The sequence below is a fragment of the Mytilus galloprovincialis genome, chromosome 8 (genome assembly GCF_965363235.1).
Source record: "Mytilus galloprovincialis chromosome 8, xbMytGall1.hap1.1, whole genome shotgun sequence".
In the NCBI taxonomy this organism is placed as follows: Eukaryota; Metazoa; Mollusca; class Bivalvia; order Mytilida; family Mytilidae; genus Mytilus; species Mytilus galloprovincialis.
Genome location: NC_134845.1, coordinates 75,797,290 through 75,822,702, shown reverse-complemented (window position 1 = coordinate 75,822,702; position 25,413 = coordinate 75,797,290). Strand labels below are relative to the sequence as shown.

At 32.5% G+C, this 25,413-nt stretch overlaps 1 long non-coding RNA gene across 1 annotated transcript; it reads left to right on the top strand.

The window, feature by feature from the left end:
• Positions 1-12,551: 12,551 nt before the first annotated feature.
• Positions 12,552-24,491, top strand: LOC143043523 (uncharacterized). Its single transcript, XR_012968440.1, has 3 exons — positions 12,552-12,874; positions 15,107-15,327; positions 24,397-24,491. It is a non-coding gene; the product is annotated as an uncharacterized LOC143043523 (long non-coding RNA).
• Positions 24,492-25,413: the final 922 nt, after the last annotated feature.

Here is a 25,413-nt window from a genome sequence, read left to right as displayed (position 1 = left end):
TTTGATACCTGTAATTTGATCTTGGCCTTGTTTTTATGGTTGATTGACTTTGACAATATGCGACCAAATTTTATAAATTAGTCAATGGTTGATAAAGAACTAGATATCATGTTTAAGGAGGCATGATGTTACAACAAATTTAGCAAAAATTGAAACATATTTTTTTCATAACAAATTTTATTCATTAGGTACACTATTCGTTGTTTCTTTAAGATATGTTACAAAAATCAACCAAACAAAATAAATTCGTTTAGGCATCAGATGACTTTTAAAATGTTTATTCGATTGCAATATGCTGGAAGAAGATATGTCCTCTTGTTTGAAAATGAAAACATGTTCAAATGTAAAAATATCATATGCTTATACCTGATACCTATAACGGGTAAATTTAAAAATGAAATATGTTATAAATATCGCCATGAAGATTTATTTTGGATTGTCAAAACTTACTGTGTATTTTTCCATTTCGTATTCCATTAAATGTGAAGGCGCAGCGCATTTCCTAGTAGTTTTATAGTAAGCTGATGACGTCACAGTGAACACCCTATTTAGATATCAAGCCAATCGGATTTTTCATTTTATCATTACATCATACGTGTAATTTCTATCTTTATGTTTCAGTTACTCTGTTGTCTCCTTTGTGTTGCTGATCATGACGTTACAGGAATACCTTACCCAGGCGATGATGCTTCTGTGCCTGAACTAGTCCAATACTATCATCAATTATGCTACACGTCCCTTCAAATATGTGGATTTCTCTTGTTTGTTCACGGAACATTCATGAGTTGTTCCATGTTAAAAAGACTTAAGAGAAGATTAAATATCAGACGGCGTAACAACCAGTCGCCTTTACCTACAGTTGTAAGGAAAATCCTGGCTTTACACCGTAATGGCCTGTCTAATGTTGGATACAGGTATATGTGGAGGACTCTGAACATAGGCTTTGGACTTTGCGTCACACAATCAAGAGCAAGGCTTTGCTTAAGAACAATAGACCAACAGGGTGTACTTAACAGATCGCATCGAGTTCTTCGAAGGACAGTGTACTACAATAGAGGACCAAACTATCTGATTCATGTCGATGGTTACGATAAATTAAAACCCTACGGCATAGCTATACATGGGGCAATCGATGGATACTCTCGTAAACTTTTATGGTTGATAGCAAGTCCCTCCAACAATAACCCCAGATATGTCGGTTACTGGTATCTTAATTGGATCAAACAAAGAAAGATGCTTCCAAGGGTTGTTCGATCGGATGCAGGAACAGAAAACGTCATAATGAGGGATTTACAAAGATCGTTGCGACATAATCAAAACGATGAAATGTCGGGACAAAATTCTTTTCTCGTCGGCAGATCTGTTGCAAATCAAAGAATAGAAAGGCTTTGGGGTACACTAAAAACGAGTTTCACCCAGTTTTGGAGAAACCGTTTCCAGGATTTCCAAGACACTGGACTTCTTAATGTATCGTGTCCAGTACATAAAGAATGTGTTCGATTTTGTTTCCTCTCCGTTATCCAACATCAATTGGACATGTTTGCTGAGAACTGGAACTCACATAGAATAAGAAGACAACGTGCTGAAGTTGTAACACCAAGTGGTATTCCAAATATGTTATACTATCAGCCAGAGATCTTTGGTGGAAGAGACTGTTCATTTCCTTTACCATGTAACTTACAAACAATTGACAATCTCATAGAGGAATATACAGAGAACTTTCCAGAGCATGGCTGTAGCAATAAATTTATTAACATTGTCGAGTTGCTTACTGGAAACAGACGAGATCAGTTTCCCATCATCCCATCATACGGTGACGCAGAGCTATTGTTTCGGACATTGATTGCTGCCTTACCGAATTGAACATTTGCTATACATTTTTTATACAATAATGATTTTGCATAAACATTTTTTTAGAAATTAATTATATATATAATATAAGTAGGTTTGATATTTGGTTTTACCATACAAGAATTAAATCAAACAAAATTACTAGGAGTTACTATATACTGTTTCTTGGTCTAGATTTTTTGTTGTTGATTATGGTAAATATAAAAGAAAATACTCTCTACGCCTAGTGCAGCATGATACGATCACATTTATCAAGGGAACAAACAGTAGGGCAAGTGTTGACACAAAGCTCATGCCTGATTTGTAACGCCTGGTCTCGGCACAAAAAAGTTTGCCAATGGGATATGATATTCCTATGTTGATCGCATTCGTTTGAATGGTTTTGTTTCTACTTTCTTGTACTCAAGGATCTAGTTTAATGACAAACTTTTTGCGCCAATACTTTAGGATATGAAACAAAAGACTATTAAGAGGCTGTATCGCTCACATCAACCGTGGCTACATAAGCCAGCCCAATTTAGACCCCGATATAATAGGTATGTTCCCCGTTATTGCCCATCAAGGATGGATATAGCACTGCTTGAAAAGTGTTCATACAAAAACAAATGTTATCAAGTTTGGTCTCAGTAGTTTTGTTTAAGATCTTTGATCCCCCTGGCCATCAGCTCAGGGTCCAATGTTAAACTATGTTGTTAGTAATTCCTGCAATCTTGGGTTATAGTCTTGAACCTACCAGACATAGTTTGCCTGTGCATTTTAAAAGATCATTGTGACCAAGTTTCATTGTAATTTGCACTGTACTTTTAGAAAATATCTTTCAATAAATTTCGCCATATGGTATAATCTCAACTACGTTCGTCACTGGCAATCAAGTTGGATTGAACCCTGTCCTGCCGAACACAATTTTGCTAGAAGGCCATCCAATGATAAGTTTTGCTTCAATTTGCTTAGTAGTTTCTAAGTAGAAGATCTTTCTATGCATTTCCAAATAAGATGCACTTACACTACGTTTTCCGCGGGCGGCCATCTACGATTGGAGACATACCTGACAGATATATTTATTGTAAGGATTTACTAGTAGTTTGTTTGCAATTAGTTCTATAAATTCTGTGTAAAAATGTGCTCCGTAGAGCGTAGCAAGTAACGACCGTATAAAGGGTACATTCGGGTAAGTGTTGACACAAAGTAAATGTAGACATATTAAATTGCTAGACTCCATCCAATTCAATCGCCCCGAAAGGGCCAATCACATCTCTAGACCCGATTTGGGCCTCTTGTTTGTTGGAAACGATAAACAAAAAACTTTAAAAATTAAGTAAAACACAATGTATGAAATCTACAAAATAAAAATATAAATCTATAAAGTATACACATGTCGAACAACATTTTTCGTTTCATCAAGTTGAAGCATTTTCAGTCTAGATCCTTTTTGGTACTCTTCTTTTTCAAAACCGCCAACAAATTACATAATCCATTAAAATACCTTCATATGATTTCTGTTCCAAACATCTTCATCAAAATCGGACAAAAAAAAATTGATTTCCAATTTGTTCTTGGTTCACCCCTTTTGGCCTTGTGTTTCTCAAAAACGGTAAATTCAACATCAAATATTTAAAACTATCTCCTACAGGGTCCAATGTGAAATCGTTGTTCCCCTCGGAGGCCTTGGATCAAACTAAAACCGGCCGGAAACAATTTGCAAAGGGAACTAGGTTTTGTTCCTATTGGTTGTTTTGAGCATCTGTTTAACTATGTTCCCGCTATGCCAGATCGTTTAAAAAGAATCAATACAAGAACCAATGTAAACAAGTTTGGTTCCAATTGACCTATAATTGTTAATGTTTGTGTCATTTTGGTCTTTTGTGGATAGTTGTCTCATTGGCAATCATACCACATCTTCTTTTTTATAAGTAAGTCCAGAGAAGATATTTGAATGCATTTCATACAAGTGTGGCAGTTAGTAGATAGATATATGAAGATGTGGTGTGAGTGCCAATGAGACAACTCTCCATCCAAATAACAATTTAAAAATTAAACCATTATAGGTTAAAGTACGGCCTTCAACACGGAGCCTTGGCTCACACCGAACAACAAGCTATAAAGGGCCCCAAAATTACTAGTGTAAAACCATTCAAACGGGAAAACCAACGGTCTAATCTATATAAACAAAATTTATTATATCATCATTATTTCCCTTGTTTAAAACTATAAATTTCATATTTCTTTATTTGATGATTTAGATGAAGCTTATTCGCTATATATTTGTTAAATAGCATAGCTTTTGCTATTTGAATTCATTGGTAAAGGATATCTATTTATATTGTAAAGTTTAATATTTGCACCGTCGCAAAACCTTTGAGAAACTTATATATTTTATAGAACTCGTTAACCGGATTTTAGGGACAAAAATGTCGGTTATTGATTGGGGATGTACGGCGCCCGGGCGGGCGGCAATCAAATGTTGTCCGTGCATTAACTCATGAACCGTTCAACCAAAGCTTTTAAAATACTAATAACTAAATGAAGGTCAAGTTCAATAATGGCGAATTTGACTTTTACCGTTCAGGAGTTATGGTTCTTAAGGTAGATTCATGGTATACCGCCATCTTGGATTGAACAATCACAGTAAAAAATCGGTCTAGTTATTTGCCTAAATCTGCAAATTTGGAGACAGATTTGCAATTTGATGGTTAGACAGTTTAATAATATAAAGAAAACTTGGCAATTTATTGTATAATTCAAAATAATTAAACAAATATCATTTTATTTTGCTTTTTAAATCATTTTTTTCAAATGAGCCATTTAAGGGAAGATAACTCTTTTAGTAAAAAATTTATACTGGACAGATAGGGAATTTTTTTCTTTTTACTTGTAGCAAGAAAACAAGTTCGGTGACACCATTTTTTCTTCTTATTTTCTTAAAACATATTACAAAACCTATCTTTTCTCAATTTATTTCAAAATTCTATCTCATAGATTATTTTTTATGCACACAATTGTGTTTTTCCATTAACAATCTAACCAAATTTAGGCAATTTTCAACGACTCATAGCTTGAAAAATAGCACGGTGACCCCTACTTTTTATTATATTTTTGAAAAGAGCATATTAAAATCTTCATTCTGGCTAAGTATAAGAAAATTCTGTCTCAAAAAAGATTTACTTATGATCTACCTTAAATGATGGAAAAATGGAGTTTCCAGTCGTGTCCGTGCATTAACTCATGAACAGTTCAACCAAAGCTTTTAAAATTTTAATATGTTGTTACTGACAACTAAATGAAGGTCAAGTTCAATAATGGCGATTTTGACTTTTACTGTTCAGGAGTTATGGTTCTTGAAAGATAGAATATTGAAGTTTCCAGTCGTGTCCATGCATTTACACATGAACTGTTCTACCAAATCTTCCCAAATTTTAATATGTTATTATTGATGACAAAATGAAGGTCAAGTTCAATAATGACGATTTTGACTTTTACCGTTTAGGAGTTATGGTTCTTGAAAGAATGTGAAATGGCATTTCCATTCAAGTGGTTGCATTTACTCATGAACCATTCCATCTAAGCTTTTCAAATTTTAATATGTTGATACTGATGACAAAGTGGAGGTCAAATTTGATACTGACAATTTTCACTTTCACCGTCCATCAGTTATGGTTCTTGTGATATTGGCAGGACAAAAATAAATGATAATAAATCCGGTTTGCTGTCGTTGTGACAGCCAGCCTCTTGTTTTAGATTATTATCTTGAATTCTCTAAGGATTGATATTCAGTCCAACCAAGGAAAGCCAAGCTCTCAAAACAGAATTTAGGTTAGTGCATTTGCTACATGCCTCCATAGTACATTAGTGCATTTGCTACATGCTTTCTAAGTACGAGTTTGAAGATATTGAATGCTCCATTTCTGATTACCTTTGGCATGTGATAATAAAAGTTGTACTTTGTTAATTAAATTATATATTGTTTTCAGTTTTTGGTTTTCATTCACTTAGATATATTTTAGCGCATCACATTTGGCATCAGTCATTTCTATTACATCAGTTTACAAACTAGAACTAGTATCTCAATTGTTTGTAAAACAATTGAAAGGTCTTTCCTGTTAAAGTGATGTTTTCGTAATGTACTTTGTACGACCTTTCGTTTGATATACGACAAGCATACCTTCTAAAACTTTTCGCTTATAACACTTAATGGTCTCATCCGCCTATTTTTTTTTAGATCGGAAGTATGATATATGTAACATAGAGTATATGAGCTTTCATTTTATATGCGACAACTCCATGTTCTAGAAAGTTTGATTTTTGCACTTAATAACCCTATTCAACTTATTTTTGGAGGTCGGGAATTTGATATTTCATATGTTCATATCATGACCTTTCATTTGATATACAACAACCCTATCTTAAAAGAAAATGTATTGTTTGCACTCAATAACCCCATTGGCCAAGTAATTTCAGAGGAAAAGATTCTTCAATGTTAAGGTCCTGTTATGTTTTGATATGTTGCATGTATGTTGTCAACAATTTTTGTTTAGAAACGAACTTACTGGACTAACATTTTAAAGCAAGTGATCCAAGGACCATTGTGACTAAGTTTCAGAAAAGATCTTTGAAGTATTTTTCCTTATTAAAGGTCCATTGTTAAACTAAGTTCCATGATGTATGATATGTACTGGAACGGACCTTGACCTGTCGAACACAATTTTCAAAGGGTACCATTTAAGAGTCGTTGAGACCAAGTATGGTTCTAATTGACCATTTAGTTCCAGAGGGAAACAATTGTGAAAGTTTTACCATAGGTTTAAATGTTAAACTCTGTTAACAGCTGTTGGTCATCTTGGAAAATATCTTTGAATGTTTCCTATAGGGTCGAATGTTTTAATGTTTCCCTCTTGCGGTAATCTTGGATGGTACCATAAACTGCTGACATAATTTAATCAAAGCACCGTAAGCGCTGTAGGCAGTTAACCAAAAACCAAGCCAAACATAATTATAAAAACTGTGGCAATGTTGCTTCAATTTTTTTAAAGATTTTTTTAAAATGAACAAACATTAGACAGTCATATATTGTACATTTATGTTCATTTAATGAATTAATCATTAAGGCAAATAATTCATATTTTGTCAAAGTTTTAAAAGCATCGCATATATCAAGTATATTTTTTTCATGGTAATGAGTCTGCAGTGGTACAAGTTTGCAATGATTGTAGTTCTTCTAGTTGATAGTTAACGTTGGTATAAGTTGACTGTTAGTAGTTCAAGTTGCCTTTAGTAAGAGCTTGTAAAAGTATGAATGGACTTGCTTCCCTGGAAAGAAAACTGAGTTTGTGTTCAACAGTACAAAAGTTATGAGGCACAAATCAGACAAATGTTTACTACTACAAGGATCAAAGGTGAGGTCTGACTAACCTGTCCATAGTAAATGTTAATGTCCCCCACCTTCACCCCAAGTTTATGATGTCTGAGTTTGGAATAAAATGGCAGGTAATTATAAAAACAGTTGGTCAAACATTCTTGGGCTTGAAAGATATGTTTTCTTTATAATGAGCCATATGAAAATGCAAATTTTTATAGGACCAGTAATAATTCAAATTATAATTAAGGGAAATTCTTTAAACCTACTAATTATTTTCCATCAATAAAATTTTACAATTATCAAAAAAAAATATTGTTACATAATGCTGTTATGAAGTCTTTCAAACAAAACTTCAATAATTATTCATTCCTATGGTCACCGAAAATTGGGCAAGATCTAGTACACGTTGGTTAGGTCTATCAAAGTGACATAGATATAGGACGATATGGTGTGACTGCTAATGAGACAACGCTCCATCCAAATAACAATTTCAAAAAAGTAAATCAGTATAGGTCAATGTACGGCCTTCAACACGGATCCTTGGCTCACACCAAACAACAAGCTATAAAGGGCCCCAAAATTACTAGTGTTAAACCATTCAAACGGGAAAACCAACGGTCTAACCTATAAAAAAAACGAGAAACGAGAAACACGTATAAATTACATAAACAAACGGCAACTACTGTACATCAGATTCCTGACTTAGGACAGGTGCAAACATTTGCAGCGGGATTAAACGTTTTAATGGATCCAAACCTTCTCCCTTTTACAGAAACAATAGCATAACATCACAACATAGAAAGACATGCATATGTGACGCCTATGAGATTGACATTGTATGTCATTCAATCTTTTTGAAATGACAAACAGGAATGAATATGATTTAGTTTAGGAGTTGGTTTTTCAATCTTTTACAAGTTCTCAAAACACACACAAGAGGGGATGGGGTGACCCTAGGGACTGCCCTAATATTTCATTTAATGTTTTTGTATCTTGTCCCATACATGCATATATATGGTTTGGGGTGGGGATCTCAATCGTTATCAAGTTTTCAAACAGGAGGGGTGGGATGATCCTAGTATATTTCATTTGATTTGTTATGTTGTCCAATACATGGATATATATGGTTGAGGAAGCATTATTTGAAACATCAGTGACTAGCAGACTTATAATCCAGATGAAATAAAGTGGAACATTTTGGATATAAATTTCTGTTTCTAAGTTATCAAACAGGAGTTTGTAGGGTGACCCTAAGGACTCTCCCTATATTTCATTTGATTAGTTCTCAATCATGAATATATATGGTTTAATTTAAAGGTGGGGATCTCGACTGTTTCGACTCGGGGGATTATAAACAACATAAGGAATCCTAATGTGCTCTACTTCCTATGTGCAACTTCAAAACTTTTGGGAAAATCGATCATTTAAGGTTTTTCTGGTCATATCTTTTGTAATCCAGAACGAAAAGTATGAAAAAACTATCCTTTAAGTTATAAATAGCAAAGTTACCAGCTAGATAAGGACAATGGCAAGTATTTCAGCATTTATTGGGTAGAACACAAATCCAGGGTGCTTGCATAAAGCAGCTTAACTGCATAAAAAGGTTACATTCCAAGGACCACCATGATCAATTTTGATCCTTATTGGCCAAATACTTTCAGCTATCTTAGATTGTGTTTCCCTTTTAAGTTCAAATGTTCAATTAAGATCTGTGGCATGTTGTTAACCATCTTGGATCGGACCCGAACCTTCTGGATACCCATTTTGACCATGTTTGGTTACAATTTGGCAAGTAGTTTCAAAGACTTTCCTTATGGTCCAATGTTTAACTATGTTCCATGCTGGCAGTAATCTTATAGATTGAACCTACCAGACACAATTTTTAAAGGACGCCATCCGTGAATACTTGTGATAGAGTTTGGTTCTAATTGGCATAGGAAGGAACAGATCTCACAATTCATGCCATACCAATATGCAACCACAAAAACTGTTTGAGGCCGTATAAAATGAAGTCCACGATAAAGAGGAAGTGAATGTTTAATTGCTCTCTGATTGCACCCAGGGTATGACATTAATACATAATGAATTGTCCATCAGGATTCAAAGATGGGTAGTTGCTGAGAAAAATGTGATTAATATTCGGTGAAGTCATCACTTTATTAATTCCACCCAAACTATGAATTTACCAAGTCAAACTGAACTGCTATCGTTAGCTAATAGCTGTTATTTACCAGTTCTTCATATTTTTGGCATTATTTTAGCTGTTCTTAGCATTCCATATAATACCAGTTTGAAAAAACTGTCTAATTTGACCATTTCTTAGCAGTCATGGTACCTTTTAAAGTGTTGTCAATTGGACAACAGTTATGACAGCAGTTCCATAGCAGTTAGATAGCTGATTGGATTTTAATCTTTGTTATAAAAATGCTTGGACCTGACTTGTGTTTTCAGCTTGAAAGTAAACCTTCATTTGAATGATCAAATGTGCATTTTTGGCTCCAAACTGTGTGTAAATTCTTGCTAGTGAAAAACTATTTTTGTCAATTATAAATTATAATTTAGGCTAAATGGAATGCATTCACAAACCCACAGTACAGTAAGTTGAAGTTACAGTTAATGCATGTGTATATTCTGACATAAATTTGTAGGGGAAAACAGAAATCACACAGACAGCCCAAAAAGGGGGGATACTGGTTTATTCAAATAGAATAGTTGATGTTGGCAGGAATGTAATAAACTAATATCATATACTTGCAGTGCAAGATGTTATTTGATAATGAAGATACGACTATTTTAATATGATTTTGTTAAAAAACAAAAATACATCATATTCATTATTCAAGACTTGAAAAACGGGGAGGGAGTATTAGGTAAACATAGGCTGCAAATAGCCGATTGGTTATGGTTAATATTGACCAAACAATCCATTTTATGAGTTTGACTGTCCCTCTGGTATCTTTCGTCCCTCTTTTAATGAAGTTGATGTATGTTACTGAAGTTTGTTTCCAAAATTGGAAACATAATTTTGGAAACATAATACAATGTTTTACATATTACATAACATTATTATTACGTGTATTATTTTTTTTTGTTTAAATCCAAAAGAGAAAGAGAATTAATATAGTTTCACCACTGCAACAAGTGTGTTGCAATATTTCTCCACTGGAGACAGTCAATTTTCAATATTTTAAGTGCTAGGCTTTCTTAGTTTTTTTAAATTTTACTGTGGAGAATGGAGAAATATTGTAATACACGAGTTATTAGTGGTGAAATCTGTTTCTCTGATGTACAGCTTAGAAAATCAACTTAGCACTTTGTATGAATATGCATTATTGATAGCTGTTAGTATACCAGTTCTCATGAATATTCAGTGCTGACATCAGTTTTTTTGGGTACATGTATCTCATTTAAAATTTTCGTCACAAAAACCTGCTAATAATTGTGAAGGCTAAATAAACTGCTATGAAATGCCTATTATGCAAACTAGCCATTGCCTTGAATTTGTCAACTGTGAATGCTAATAAACTGCTGTCCACTTTGACTTGGGTTATCAAAACATTCAAGTATTCATTTTAAAAAGTTGAATATACTTGACTTTATACTTCATCTGGGCACTGATTGAGTCAAAATTAACAATGAAACAGATGTTATTAGTATCTGTTATTCTTGTATCTTTCTTTGTAAACGCATGTTGTATGTTCAGTTATGTATTGGTTTATTAGGACCCAGCTACAAAATGTGGCTGATGCCTTATAGTGATCAGGTCGTCCAGACATAACACAGTGTCCAGGCTGTGCCTCTTTATATAATTGGCATTACAGTACTGCAACTGATCTCAAAAGAGACGCTTAGTTAACAGTTCAATAGATATAGGAAGATGTGGTGTGAGTGCCAATGAGACAACTCTCCATACAAATAACAATTTAAAAAGTAAACCATTATAGGTTAAAGTACGGCCTTCAACACGGAGCCTTAGCTCACACCGAACAACAAGCTATAAAGAACACTGAACACTGTAACTTAGTTATAATACAAGATTTGTACAGGCAGTACTGTGATATTTACTTTTTGTTTTACTCAGGAATAATTTGATTGCAATAAAATTTAATATCATATGTATAGTACTGTTTTGTTTATATCAGGCATCATATATTGTTTTACAAACGTAAATTTTGGTCCCTTTCAAGTTTACTATTCAGCGTTGATCCTATGATTGCTTACTTTACTAGATTTTGTCTTGGATGGAAAGATGTCTCATTTTGCACTCATACCTTTATGTTATCTTCTTGTTTCTATATAAAAAGGGACGTATTAGAAAACCTTAATGGGTAATATGGCACCCGCTATGATCCAGAGAATTTAAATGACTGGATATATTGCACAAAAGTCAATAGGACAGCAACCGAACGATAAAACTATCTCTGATATATATTTTATGATTAAATTAGCAGCAGACAGACTTTATTGATAAACAAAAGCTAACCGACATATGTTAAGCTATTTACCGTCCCCGCTTTTTTAACACGTATTAAGCAAACTGAATATTATGATGTTCTTACTTCGAGTTCAGGTCCTGATTAAAAGTTTACACATCCAGTACATGCAGTACAGATAAGTCGGCGTCTTTCGTTAAACCATTATTGCCGGGTAACCTGTAACGCCACAACGGCAATATGCTTAAAATTAAGCAGTGTTTCAGTGCCAGGTCTTTGTGTTTTTCGCAGCAGAAATGCGTTTGGAATGGCTTGTTACCGGTTTAAAAGAGCTCAAATGATACTGAACAATGGTCACTTCATTGGAAATTTCACTGTTTCACGTCGTGAAATGAATGCACAGGTAAAAACCCTGTTCAACTACTCTTACATGTATTGTCGAAATGCGTATCTGGTGCAAGAAAATTGGTACCGTTAATTTTATTACAACATTGTACAAGGCGAAAAAGAGTCGAATCGTGAAGCCAGTACTTTGTGATTTTTAGTTATAATTCAGCGGGCCAAGGGTTTTATTCAAAATTATACCAAAATCTGTGACATATCCCATTTACTGTTCCTTGATCTTAAAGCGATCGTATATTTTATTCTACATATGAAATGGAATTCACATACTTGAACCACACTTTCTAAAAACTTCTATGCTAAATGAAATTAAAAAGAAATATATTTACATTGAAAATCAGAAGCCATGCTATCATATATACATAGTTACTTTGGCACAAAATATAAAACCTAATAGTCACTATTTATGTTCAACAGCAGCGCTCTTGAATCTTGTTTACTTCCAACTACTGAAACTCCACAAAAAGTATGATGAACGGCATAATGCATTCATAAACATTTCCATTTTTCAACAGCTATACAGGAAAAGACTACTATCGACTTTCCGAAAATACGTCTTTGCTGATGCCGACATTTGTGGACATGACAGGCTTTCCTGATGAACAATCAAATCATATTCTGGATCTACTAGACATGGTATTTTCTGGTAGAATTAGAGAGAATCAGAAAATGGCGGATATTGGACATCTTCCTTCAGATGCCTTAAATAACATGAATAAAAGGGTTACTCGTCGATCGATCGACCGAATCATTGTTGTTTCTACTCTTGATCCTGATTCTCATTTACCAGCGGATCTAATGTGTAGCATAGTTGAAGCTGCAAGAAAAAACAGAGGTATGTCTATCCAGTTATCGCGATTGGAGATTGAGCGTGTCACTTTCATGACATTTGCAGTGCAAAACAGGCAATATTTGATATGGGAGATTCCGTTTTGAATTTTAATCGGTGTTCAGTATTTTTGTGATTTTACTTTTTTCAGCACAAACATATTTTATTCAGTATGCATATCTACTATCAATTTATAACTCATCGCTGTTTGGACACTATTTAACATTTTCGCGATTACCAAACTCAAGTGTTATCATAATTCCAAAACTGAACACGAATCTTTTCAATGTGAATCATTTTGGAGTATCTCAGTCAATACTGTTCACCATTGTAAATAATCTTCAAAAACTTAATTTTTTAACACCTTACAGTTTAGTGTTTTGTGTACATCATCTTGGAAATTTTACAACCAAATTTGATTTTTCGATGAAAAATTGGGTTGATATCTGTAATTATTTATTGAATGATTCAAAATTGCGGCATTCCATTATATGGAGAGGTAGAGTGACATTTATACACTGTTTTTTTTATCAGATCTATCGGTACATTAGTTCAAGAATTCGATTCAATTTGAACATCATTAAGTCAGTTCAGCTTATGTGTAATATGTATAGATCATCGTTGATCATCGTTGATCATCTCAACGAAATAGGTTTTCTCGCTTGAACCAGAAAAACAATCGAGTTGAGATGACCATTGATAATTTTTTATCGCTATTTTACCTATAAGGAAGTTGTCAATTTCATGTTAATTTCATTAGCAACGTCACGTGCCTCCTTATCTTCTAATGATAGTTCAATCTCAAGCGAGTAGCATGATATGAAAAATTATCACAAAAAAAGATCAAAGGAAAAATGCACAAAATAGCGATAAAAACTTATTTCTATATGTAGGACTCCAAAGTGCGATGGCTAAAGTACGTAAAATCGTAGTTTGATTATGACGTTAACAGCCGTTTATACAAACTAAAAATTGAACACGCCTGAAGATAAATTACAAATATTTTATCAACACCTTTAAAACCAAATGTCAATGACTGAATTGATTTACACCTGACCGTGCTTTGTCGGCTGAGGCAAATGTGGTTTTTTTTTTCTGTAGCCGGAAGAACTCCTGCAGTCGACCATTTTACTACTAGTATAGATACAAAATAGTATTCGTATGGATATCATGTCTCCTGCTTTTGTTGGAAGCAAACAGATACATTTGAATCATTGTTTATGCTGCAGTTTACTTTGCAGTTCCCGTTAAAATATCGTCGACTTTATTGGAAAGTTACGTCGGTAAAATAAAAGTATTTGTTTCCATGCGTAAATTATAGTTTGATTTAGTCGGCTAAAATATTAGTTTGTATATTGAAGGAAAATAAAACATATGTGTGTGGTCATAATGAAAAAGAATAAAAGTCAGCGAACATCACCTCTCTCTCTAGTTAAGATTAAAGCTTTGAAAAAATGTTAAATATTCCGACAATAATCTATTTTTTTATTTGTAATTTACAATGACGACTGTATGAGGTGTTCCCATTAGTGATAGACTGTATGAACGGCAATCTACACCAATTATCTTTTGTAAAAAGACCATTTTTAACCTTGATGTTTTAATCCCTTGAATTTTATCCTTTTGGTTCATCGCACTTTAGCGTGATATACCATCGTACACCATCACACTTTAGCGTGAGACACACTCGTACTTTACCGTGAGACACCATCGTACTTTATCGTAGACCATCGCATTTTAGCGTGACCATCGCACTTCAGAGTACCATCGCACTTTAGAGTCCTACATATATACGATAAAACATAATATATAAATACACAAATAATATATAACAAAATCATTGTAGTTGTTATCTATAATTCTAGATATCAGCCAATAGAATAAAGTAATTCACATCAGCTTGTTTGGTATATAGAGAGGCAAAGTCTATGATAAATGTAACTTAGAATAGTTCTCGATCGCATTATTCAGTATTTTACACATACTAGCATACCAATATATAATACCTCATGACTGCGTATGGCTATCAACTTATACCTGGAACGTAGTACCGGGAACCAGGATAATGATAGCCTTTTCTTGTAAAAACAATTCGGGAAGGTTTTGTTGCCTAATCCTACATGTATGTGTTTAATGTTTTTTATGGTGTATTTTTGTTATGTTTAGTTAAGTGATATTTGCATCTGTTTACATTAAGTTTTTTCGTTATCCTTTTAAATATTTATTCACTTTTTATAGACATCCCTATTTATGGAGTTTTGACAGGAAGGGATAAATATGACCCAATTCGTAACGAGAAAGTGAAAGAGAATATCACCAGATTTCGTGAGATACTTGGACTTCCAAAGCATCGTTTTGCATGCATCACCAACTATTGTGAAGATTCTGATCAAGACATGAAATACCTGAATACAACTATTCCTCGATTTGATGTTCCAGTTCTCAGATTAATGAAACAGGTACATGCATTTATAATGCCATTATACAAATACATAATCCTTCATTCCTCAGTAAAACGAATTTCGATGGCTACGCGGCGGCGCAGTGATAACTGTGATTGTTTTCGCTTTTTGATTGCATTTAACATCAAATGTTCTCAATTAAATGTATCGAGATGTAGAAAATTTACGAATAAGTATAGAGTAAAAGAATAACAAAATGGATAAATCACCGTATAGTTGTAGTTAGAAATAAACAAAATGGCTGAAGTTTGGTCCACGTCTTGGCATTGTTTCTGTTTTTTGTTGCATTAGACAGTTGGAAAGCAAGTCCTTGGAAACGTCCGTTGTCGTCAAGCTTTATCAGCAACAATAGCAGGGGGAATTAATTAGGTGGCGCTACAGTCGTCCGTAACGTCAAAAAGTCCGCCAAATCAATCGGCTAAAAGATTGACGTTTAAAGTATTTTTTGCAACTTGTCATGCTTTTATTATAATTAAATTTTAAAATTTGTAGGTTTTGTGACCAATATAATTTCTTTACGACATACAAACATTACAAAAAATAGCTTGTTATTGCTATTCCTTTATCGGCCTGTCAGTTCTAAAAAAAAAATAGCCATCTTTTTTGTTCGCCAAAAAAATCGATTTTTCCTAATTTGACGTTTGCGTATCCAAATACAGAAAAGAACGGTTATAATCTTAAATGAAACCGGGAAGCCTATTTCAAATTTATACACTGTTTTGAAGCCATCATTTTTTACTTTTATACATCAATTTTAGTGACCACCAGCCATGTCAATTTTTATCTGGTTTTAGCTACGTTTCTACTTCAAAACAGTAAAGTTTTAAATTAGCTTCTTTTCATTGTACCTGTTTCAAAGTGCTCTAAAATACTGATTTTATTAAAGACATGAATGAAATTTTGATCAAAAGTTGTGGAGTTTCGCGGTTTAGGGACTTGTCGGGTATCACGTGACGTTGGCCGCTTACGTTGCGCATAACCGCTTACATCAAATATAATATGAAAGTCGACTATTCCATACGATACTTGTATTTTAAAGTAACTAAAACCCCTTTTGACCCCCTACACAAATTGACGGTGACATTGTTTTCTTTTTTCAACATACGTCATGTAACGTTTATAACAAAATATGTGTCAGGGTCAGGTGCATAGTAAAAACTTACACATTGGAAAAGTGAAACAACAAACAAAGATCTTCTTTATTGCGTTTAAAGCTAAACGTCTTGGAAAATTCTGACAGATCTGACAAGCTATTGATAGCCTACTGTATGGATGGACAAAAGCACAAAAATAGCAATAGAAAATGCATTGCAAAGAAAATTCTGTAGGAAAAAAACATATGAAAAAAGAAAATGAAGGTCAGTTAATAAAATCTTGCTTATATTATTATCTCTTGACTTAGTAAGCTATATTTCCATTCTCAATTTTATAGTAATATTAATAAGAGCAAAAACTAGCTTTTCAAGCCAAGTCAGCCAAACAAGAAGATTATTCATAGAGATGTGTTCTTACAAAATTGAATTTATTCAAATGGCAAATTCTTGTCAAATTTAAGCATCTTTGATCATTATTGAAGTAAAATGCAACAAAATTTGTCCCACCAGTTTCATTTCATTTCCTATTACTAGTATTCAGGTAAAGTATATATATACAATACTTTGTTTATAAATATGTAATTATTTAAAGAAGCTGATACAGCAACCTGTTCAAGAGAAGAAGCTCCATTTTTTCCAAAAAGTTTACTTTCATAATCTATGAAATACCCTGAGAAATAAGATAAAGGGCTACTGTGCAAGCTAATCTAATAGTTTAATTTTACAATAATAATGAATCTGAAAATCAAAATTGTGTCACTTTCACTTATAATTTAAAGCATATATTTTTTTACAGAATTTCTGTCAATATTTTTGGTATCAAACTTATAAATCCCTTTTTTGTATTTTACTGTTCAACTAAGAAACATAGGCTTGAGTTTAAAGGCTCTCTTAATTTGAAAAAAATTGTTGAGACTCTTGGTCATACTTTATAGAATATAAAATATATATGATCAGTACTATTTATTTAATAATTATATCAATTTTCAGAAAGATTATTGAAATTGTATAAACTATGTTTTAAGTGTTTAAAAAAATTCTGCATGTAGTATATTTCATCCGCCAGATCTAATCTCTTTCACTATAGCTAGGTTTTTAATTTTACATGTAGGTGTCATTATCCACATTTCTGAATTTTTTGCTGCAGTAATATTTTGTCTTTTAATATTTACATTTAATCCTTCTCTGAAAATAGGGGGAAGTATCTCTTCTTTATATTATCATAACATAGTTATAAATCGAGTTTCGTTTATTTTCTTTCTAATTTTTGTAAAGTAAACTCCTTTTTTTAATTTTTATGCATTTTGCTCGGTTTTTATTTTTGATTGGTGATATTAAGGGGAGATAACCACTTGCACAAATCGGCATAAAAACCACCGCTTCGGTTTGAAATCAATTTGACGTTTGCGTATCCAACATTCTATTGCCGAGATATTCATATCGAGTGTTTGCCTTAATGAGATGCTTTATTAAATTTAAATTCAGCCCATCATTTTTAGTTTCCTCGTAAATATTTAGATTTTCAACCAAACTCCAAGTTTGCAGATAAAATAAAGAATAACGGTTTTTGATTTGATGTGTGAGCTTTGACGAGAATAAACTTTGGATACTCAAGATTAGTTAGGTCAATAAGTTTTTATTACGACAATAGTATTCAGTGAGTTAAAATGAGGGTTGTCTTATCCTTTTTTTACTGAATTTTCACGGTCACGTGACTCCATTGTTGCTGATAAACTTGGGGTCAAACCGTGATCTGCTTTCCAACTGTAGAAGTGTGACGTTCCGAAATAATTTTAACCTTTTTCTGTTGAACACATTTCTGTAATACAGGCATTATTCACGAATTTGAAATAAGTAAAAAAAAGGTTTTATTCGCCATTGAAGCATATATTTTTTTTATAATAATTTTTAGAAATAAATATTGCATTGTAGTGAATTAATTGTTTTAACAAGGTTTTAACCGCGAAACACATGAGTATCTTTTGATTATATTTTTCCATCACGCTTGAAACAAATATCTGACTAGAGAATAAGGTCGGTGCAAAAAATTTCCTCCCTTGTTTTGCAAGTTATGTTAAAATTCACGGTATCAAAGTTGGACGGGTTTTCTAGCCACAGTAGATACATGTAGCGTGCATTAAAGTTTAATATATGGGTCATTTTCCAAAAATGTCGAATTTTGAAATAAAAAAAAATATTAAAAGTTACTTATTCAAACAACCCTCTACAAAGGCAAATCAGAACAAACAGTACTTTAAGAACAACATATTAAAAGATGCAATCTTAATGATGTCATACAAGAATGTCTTGAAAACATTTTTTGATCGGTTGTACCATATTTTGTCTCTCCTGTTACCATTTTCAAATAAATTTTGGGTTATTAAGAAAAGGTTTAGATCAAATGTTCAGCTTTTTTTTCGTAGCCAATTAGATGGTTTTCAATCGAATAAACTTCTATATATATTCATTCTGTAAAATAATAGATTGTTTGCCAATTTTCCAGGTTGTACTGAAAAATGCCTCTAAAAATTGGTTTTCAAAGGTTGTAAAAATTACCAACAGTAATGCAAGTCTAAGATAGCAATTAATATTGTTCGGCATTTTTTCAACCTTTCAAATAAACCCAACATCAAGTAAATCCCTCACAAGTTAGTTTACTTTTCTCTTTATTTCATTTGTAACAGGAACGTACGCTTATGATACACTGTGTCTAAACCACACCGGCAAAATTTGCTCGGACTCGATGGTATCTAACATCCGGCACAATGACGGAACACCAATAGACAAAAGAAAGGTAGGTTTCTCCTTATTTTTTTATTTTTTTTATGATATCGAAGAATATATATACATATACAACTATTTTCTATTGTGAGATGCAATATTTTCTACAACCGTTCTATATTAACGGAGAAATAAGTCAAAATGCATGTAAAAATGACGAATTGAGTGAACCTTGCCTCGAAATTGTTTAATTTCTCGTTAAAATGTTCACATTGTACGGAAAGAAAGGTACGGGAAGATAGATATTGACACGGAGATTGCAAATTTAGTTATTATGAGCATCTCCATAATTGTATCTCTGTGTATGGAACGAAAGAAATGGGTCATGTCAAAATGGAACTGGCCGGTTTCGTCAATGTATACAACCCGGTTTCGTCATAGATTTCAAAATGCATAACCCGGTTTGGTCAAATAAAAAAAATCATAATCGCATTACATTATAATTGATTATTTAACTTCAGCGTTCAAAAGGAGTTTTGTGGGTCGTTGGAAAACAAGTTCGTTCACCGGACAACGGCTTATTATTTATATGAGTATCAGATTCAAATAAATAATAAGCAAACACTTGAATTCCTACTCTTACAACACAAATATTTTAATTTACTTTGCATTCCGAAATTTTTTAACAGCATATTGAGATTAAAGCTCTCTAAATATGCGTTTTCTATATGAGTTATGGGAAAATATGTTGAACATGTTTAAACTTGAAATTAAAGTTTACGGTCTTAAAAATCGAAACACACTTGTAATTGATATGTGATTTTCTCGCACAAAAGGATTGACACCTTTATAAGTAATCCAATCATTCTATGTATGTAATCTTTTCTACAATCGTTAAGGGATAATTTTAACTATGATACAAGTTTTGGCACACATCGCGCATTTACTATACAGGCTCTGTCATCGGACGAGTTAAGGTTTTTTCATCATTTTTTATTATTTGTACTTTTGTTACTGTTTGTGTCAGCGACAACACTTTGACTCAGTCAATTCCCGAATCACACGCTTGTAATTCCATGGTTGTCTTTGGTTGCTTTATTCCATATGCGTTTTGAACATAAAATAGGCAGGTAGTTTTTTTGTTTGAATTGTTTTACATTTATAATTTAGGGCCCTGTTATAGCTTGCTTTCATGCAGTTTGTGTGTTTTTCTCATTGTTTAAGGCATACGCTGACCTAAACTTGATTAATTCAACATAATTTTTGTGTCTAAAAGAAAGTTGTCTCATTGTCAATGTTTATGGGATAAGTGGTTTCCGTCACTTCTTCTTAATAAGACCTAGATATAAATGACGGTCATGTTTTGCAAACCAACTTTTATTCACATGGAAAATACAAAACTGTCAGATATTGTTTTTGAAAGTTATCTTGAAGTTTCAATTGAATTTGAACTGTACAAAAAATGAATTTGAACTGTAAAAATAATGTGAAAAACATGCCTATGAAAATAAATGTGCCTACCAGAAACGGGGAGAAAGTTACCAATCTCGCTGCTATGTTATGGATGCTTAAGTGTGAAAACTCGCTTTAGTGCGCAAGTAACACAGTATATATAGTACCAGAAAATCTGACAGGACTGCATGCATGATTAATTTGTGCAGAACAGTATAGACTATAGTCGGTTTGGGACTGTTCGTCAATGATTGAATGCATAAATGTATTAATAATTGATAGTAAATATTGTAAACTAAGTGTATATAATATAGTATAGTAAATTAAAATTATGGCACAATCAAAACACATCCTTTTATTTTTCATCTTTACATACTACTATTATAAACAAAGAAAATATAATAATGTTACAAAATAATTAGATACCAGTGTTTGCTATTCAGTATTTATATTCCATTTAAAATTAGTTTGAAGTTAAGTGAAATAAGGGATACGCCTTTCATTAGGAAAATGTGTATTATCATAATTAACTATGTCCAAAAGTGCCCGTTTAAAATAGATTTTAACACGCCAAGTTTACTTTACAATAAATATATATTTAAATTCTCGAAAGACAATGTTCAGATCCGTGCCAAAGTTTCTTTTCATAATTTGTTTGTTAAAAAAAAAAAAAAAAAAAACCGGGTGATATATATAGACGAAACCGGGTGATTGTGTAGTAACAACATTGACGAAACCGGTTTATTTTAATTTGACATGACCCTTTTCTTTCGTTCCATACACAGAAATACAATTATTGAGATGCTCATAATAACTAAATTTGCAATCTCCGTGTCAATATCTATCTTCCCGTACCTTTCTTTCCGTACAATGTGAACAATTTAACGAGAAATTAAACAATTTCGAGGCAAGGTTCACCCAATTCGTCATTTTTACATGCATTTTGACTTATTTCTCCGTTAATATAGAACGGTTGTAGAAAATATTGCATCTCACAATAGAAAATAGTTGTATATGTATATATATTCTTCGATATCATAAAAAAAATAAAAAAATAAGGAGAAACCTACCTTTCTTTTGTCTATTGGTGTTCCGTCATTGTGCCGGATGTTAGATACCATCGAGTCCGAGCAAATTTTGCCGGTGTGGTTTAGACACAGTGTGATATAACACTATATAAAAGTCTATCCTGTTACCTTTTTGTCTATCCTGTTACCGATATCAGTATTGCACCTGCGAATGCTTAATTGGGAAAATTAAAACGTTATAACCTTAAGATGAGTTCAAACAACGAACTATTTCATTCGTTTTGCACCTATATGTTAAGATAAAAATTGTAACGACGCTTTTGTCTACAATTGTCTATCCTGTTACTATAACCATAGTAACCATTGTAACAGGATAGACATAACAGGATAGACAAATTTCTTCTTTGTTGATTGCTGTTGTGAAATAACTACTCCCTTTGGTGAAGTAATTATGGTTTTCTTATTGCACTTTTTACAAGCATACTGTTGGTGTAATTAATCAAAATTGTTGGTAACAGCATAGACATGAAAAAAAGTACAATCTATTTTTTTTCACTAAATGTCTTGAAATTTCTTTTCTTTACACCGTCGTTCAAGAAACGTGGCATTTTAAATGTAAAGATTACTTTGCACTTTTGAAAATCAACACTGACTGATTCAATACTCATAGGGAGTACAATTTAACGACTGATTTAGTAGCGGTAACAGGATGGACATGAACCTCCCGTACGCTGATTGAATTTAGTTTGTAGATAATATGTTACATACAATGATAAAGATGCTACGATTTTTTCGTTAGAGTAATATTAAACATTCTTAAATGTTAAAAAGTCCATTTTGCAGATATCAAGGCGATCAGAAAATCGGAAAAAATCATTTGAAATGTGTTTTTCTGACAATGCACGCACACAAATACCCCCAAAATCGGACTTAAATACAGTTTAATCTTATCAAAACAGTTGTAAGATGTGTTTAATATTAATGTTCTGAATCATAAATCCGACAAGCTTTCATTTAAATCATTACAACTGAAATTTCCATTAGAAGTAAACATTTTAGCATGGGTGTACTGAAAATTCGACATTTTTTTTAAATCACCCATATAATACTAAATTGATAGAATGTGACTTTTCAGCTCAAAAACCTAATAAAAATTCAAGGTCATAGCAGATTTCGTACAAAAGAAAATTAATGAAAAGGACAAAAGTGAAGCCTAATAGAATTTGACTTTCAGGAAATACTTTCCGTCGATATAAATTTATATTAAATATGGTGAAGCATTCTACTGTTTTCATTGGATATTACGTTCACGTATTTCAAAGGTTATTTTACGAGTCCGAAGCCTTGTTTCTATTTTTAAGTATACTAGAACACACCCGCGAAATCGCGGGCATTCAGAGCGTAGTTTAAAGTATGTAAAGTGTTGTTTGAAGAATTTTGTGAAATATTGAATGACTGGAGAATTTCAGCAAAAGTATCATAAATCATAAGTTATTGGGGACAGGAAAATGTTTTTTTTTAATCCCTCCTCCTTTATTTCCAAAATTCCCAATTTGTGGTTTTCTATCAATTTCAATATGAATATACATTTAGTATGTTATGAACATTTAAGTAAGGAGCCTGTAATTCAGTGGTTGTCGTTTGTTTATGTGTTACATATTTGTTTTTCGTTCATTTTTTGTACATAAATAAGGCCGCTAGTTTTCTCGTTTGAATTGTTTTACATTGTCATTTCGGTGCCTTTTAAAGCTGAGTATGCGGTATGGTATTTGCTCGTTGTTGAAGGCCGCTAGTTTTCTCGTTTGAATTGTTTTACATTGTCATTTCGGTGCCTTTTAAAGCTGAGTATGCGGTATTGTATTTGCTCGTTGTTGAAGGCCGTACGATGACCTATAGTTGTTAATTTCTGTGTCATTTTGTTTTCTTGTGGAGAGTTGTCAACATGGCAATCATACCAGATCTTCTTTTTTTGTAATCAATGAATTTTGTAAAAGATTTAATGACTGGAGAATTTCAGAAAAGGTATCAAAAGTGTACATGAATAATTTTAGCGCTTATCTGTATCTATCATATAAAAAAGTGTATTTACTTTCGATTCTAAGTTTTCTAATCGATCCATGGTGGTCATTGATATAGTATACAGACCCTCTCTATTTAATAAACTCTGTGACCACCGTGGATAGTAAACTTAATATGATAGCAGATAGAATTCTGAAAATACACTTTATTCGTAGTATATGTATGTTCAAAGTATACAGAAAAACGCAATCCGGAAGTATAATCTGACTTAAATTTTTGTCCAATGACGGGACGATATCCGGGTGCCCTTTTTCTCGTTTTTCTCCCAAAATAACTCAATCTGAATAATCATATGAATGGATGACAAATGCGACTATGCACTGTACCTATAGGACACAGAGGCGTGTTGATTAATTTATTGTGGAAAGAAAGTTGTTAAAAAATGATATTTTGTTAAAATTCTCGCAAAATACAATTTAAAAATATACAGAATTTTAATGTAATAAAGAAACTAATTACCGAGTCAATACGTTATAAATGGACCTGTTAGACTATATTGACACTCTGACTTCGTTCTCGGTCAATATAATCCGAACAGGTCAGTCCATAATTGATAAGTATAGAAAATAAATATTACAACATTTAACTTTCAAATCTACAGGGTTAAAGTATGTATTTCTTAAGAACATCTTTATTAGTTAACTATTAAATTCTTTCAATTTAACTGTACATGACAATCGTTTATATTTCAGATATTGACTCCTGTTACCATTGACAACGACAATTTTCATAAACATTCAGTTAATCACAGTTTAAATAGATTCTTCAAAATATTTTTTTATGCTCTTTGTATTTTCTTTGTAATGCAGTTTTCAAAAAAATAAAAATCATAGGGTAATAATTCAATATTTTTTTTGTTACTCTGGGTGTTATACTTTAAGTTCACTTGTTCAAATTGATTCAAAACTAATGAGACAAGAAAATGATGTTTTACTTTGATGCCACATTTGTACATGTATTTATTATAAGTATTGTAACATAGTCACAAAACGTATTATTATATTGAATAAATGAATGCATTTTTGTTTAACATCCACTGGCAATATTCAATGCATATTCAGCCTGTTGCGATACGATCTTTATTTAAAAAAACAACCTTGCTTTATTTATTAAAAAAATTAACGAAAAACAAATATGTAACACATAAACAAACGGCAACCACTGAATTACAGGCTCCTGCTACAGTATATAATAAAGAACACTTTTTTTTTTATTGTTACACAAATGTAACAAGCACCAATATATATCTTCAAAACGCATAACTGTTATATATCCCCAAAAGTAAATAGTCGCACAAACTAATCGTTGTAAGCTATAAAATACATGTAATAAAAGTATTTACTTGTAACTAGCACCAGCCCAATAATCGCAGGCCAGGGCGAACACTTACTAGTTCCATTCCATAATTTAATGCAACATGTTTAATTTTCTAAATTTTAATTGATTTCATCATAATTCATATTTCTCTGGAGGATAATTGTGATGAGTCAATATAATTTTTAACTATTATAATAATTTATCACTCCAAAACTGTGATAGGAAATACATGTTTATTACAGTATTTTAATCGGTTTCATTGTGTCATATACATTTCACAGCTGAAATATGCTTAAATTTACAGAGGCATGAGTGGGTCACTTTCGATCCTAGTATATGCTCTTCACGTTAAAATTTTGGGTAACAGTATTCGTGATGAAGACAAGTCCAGA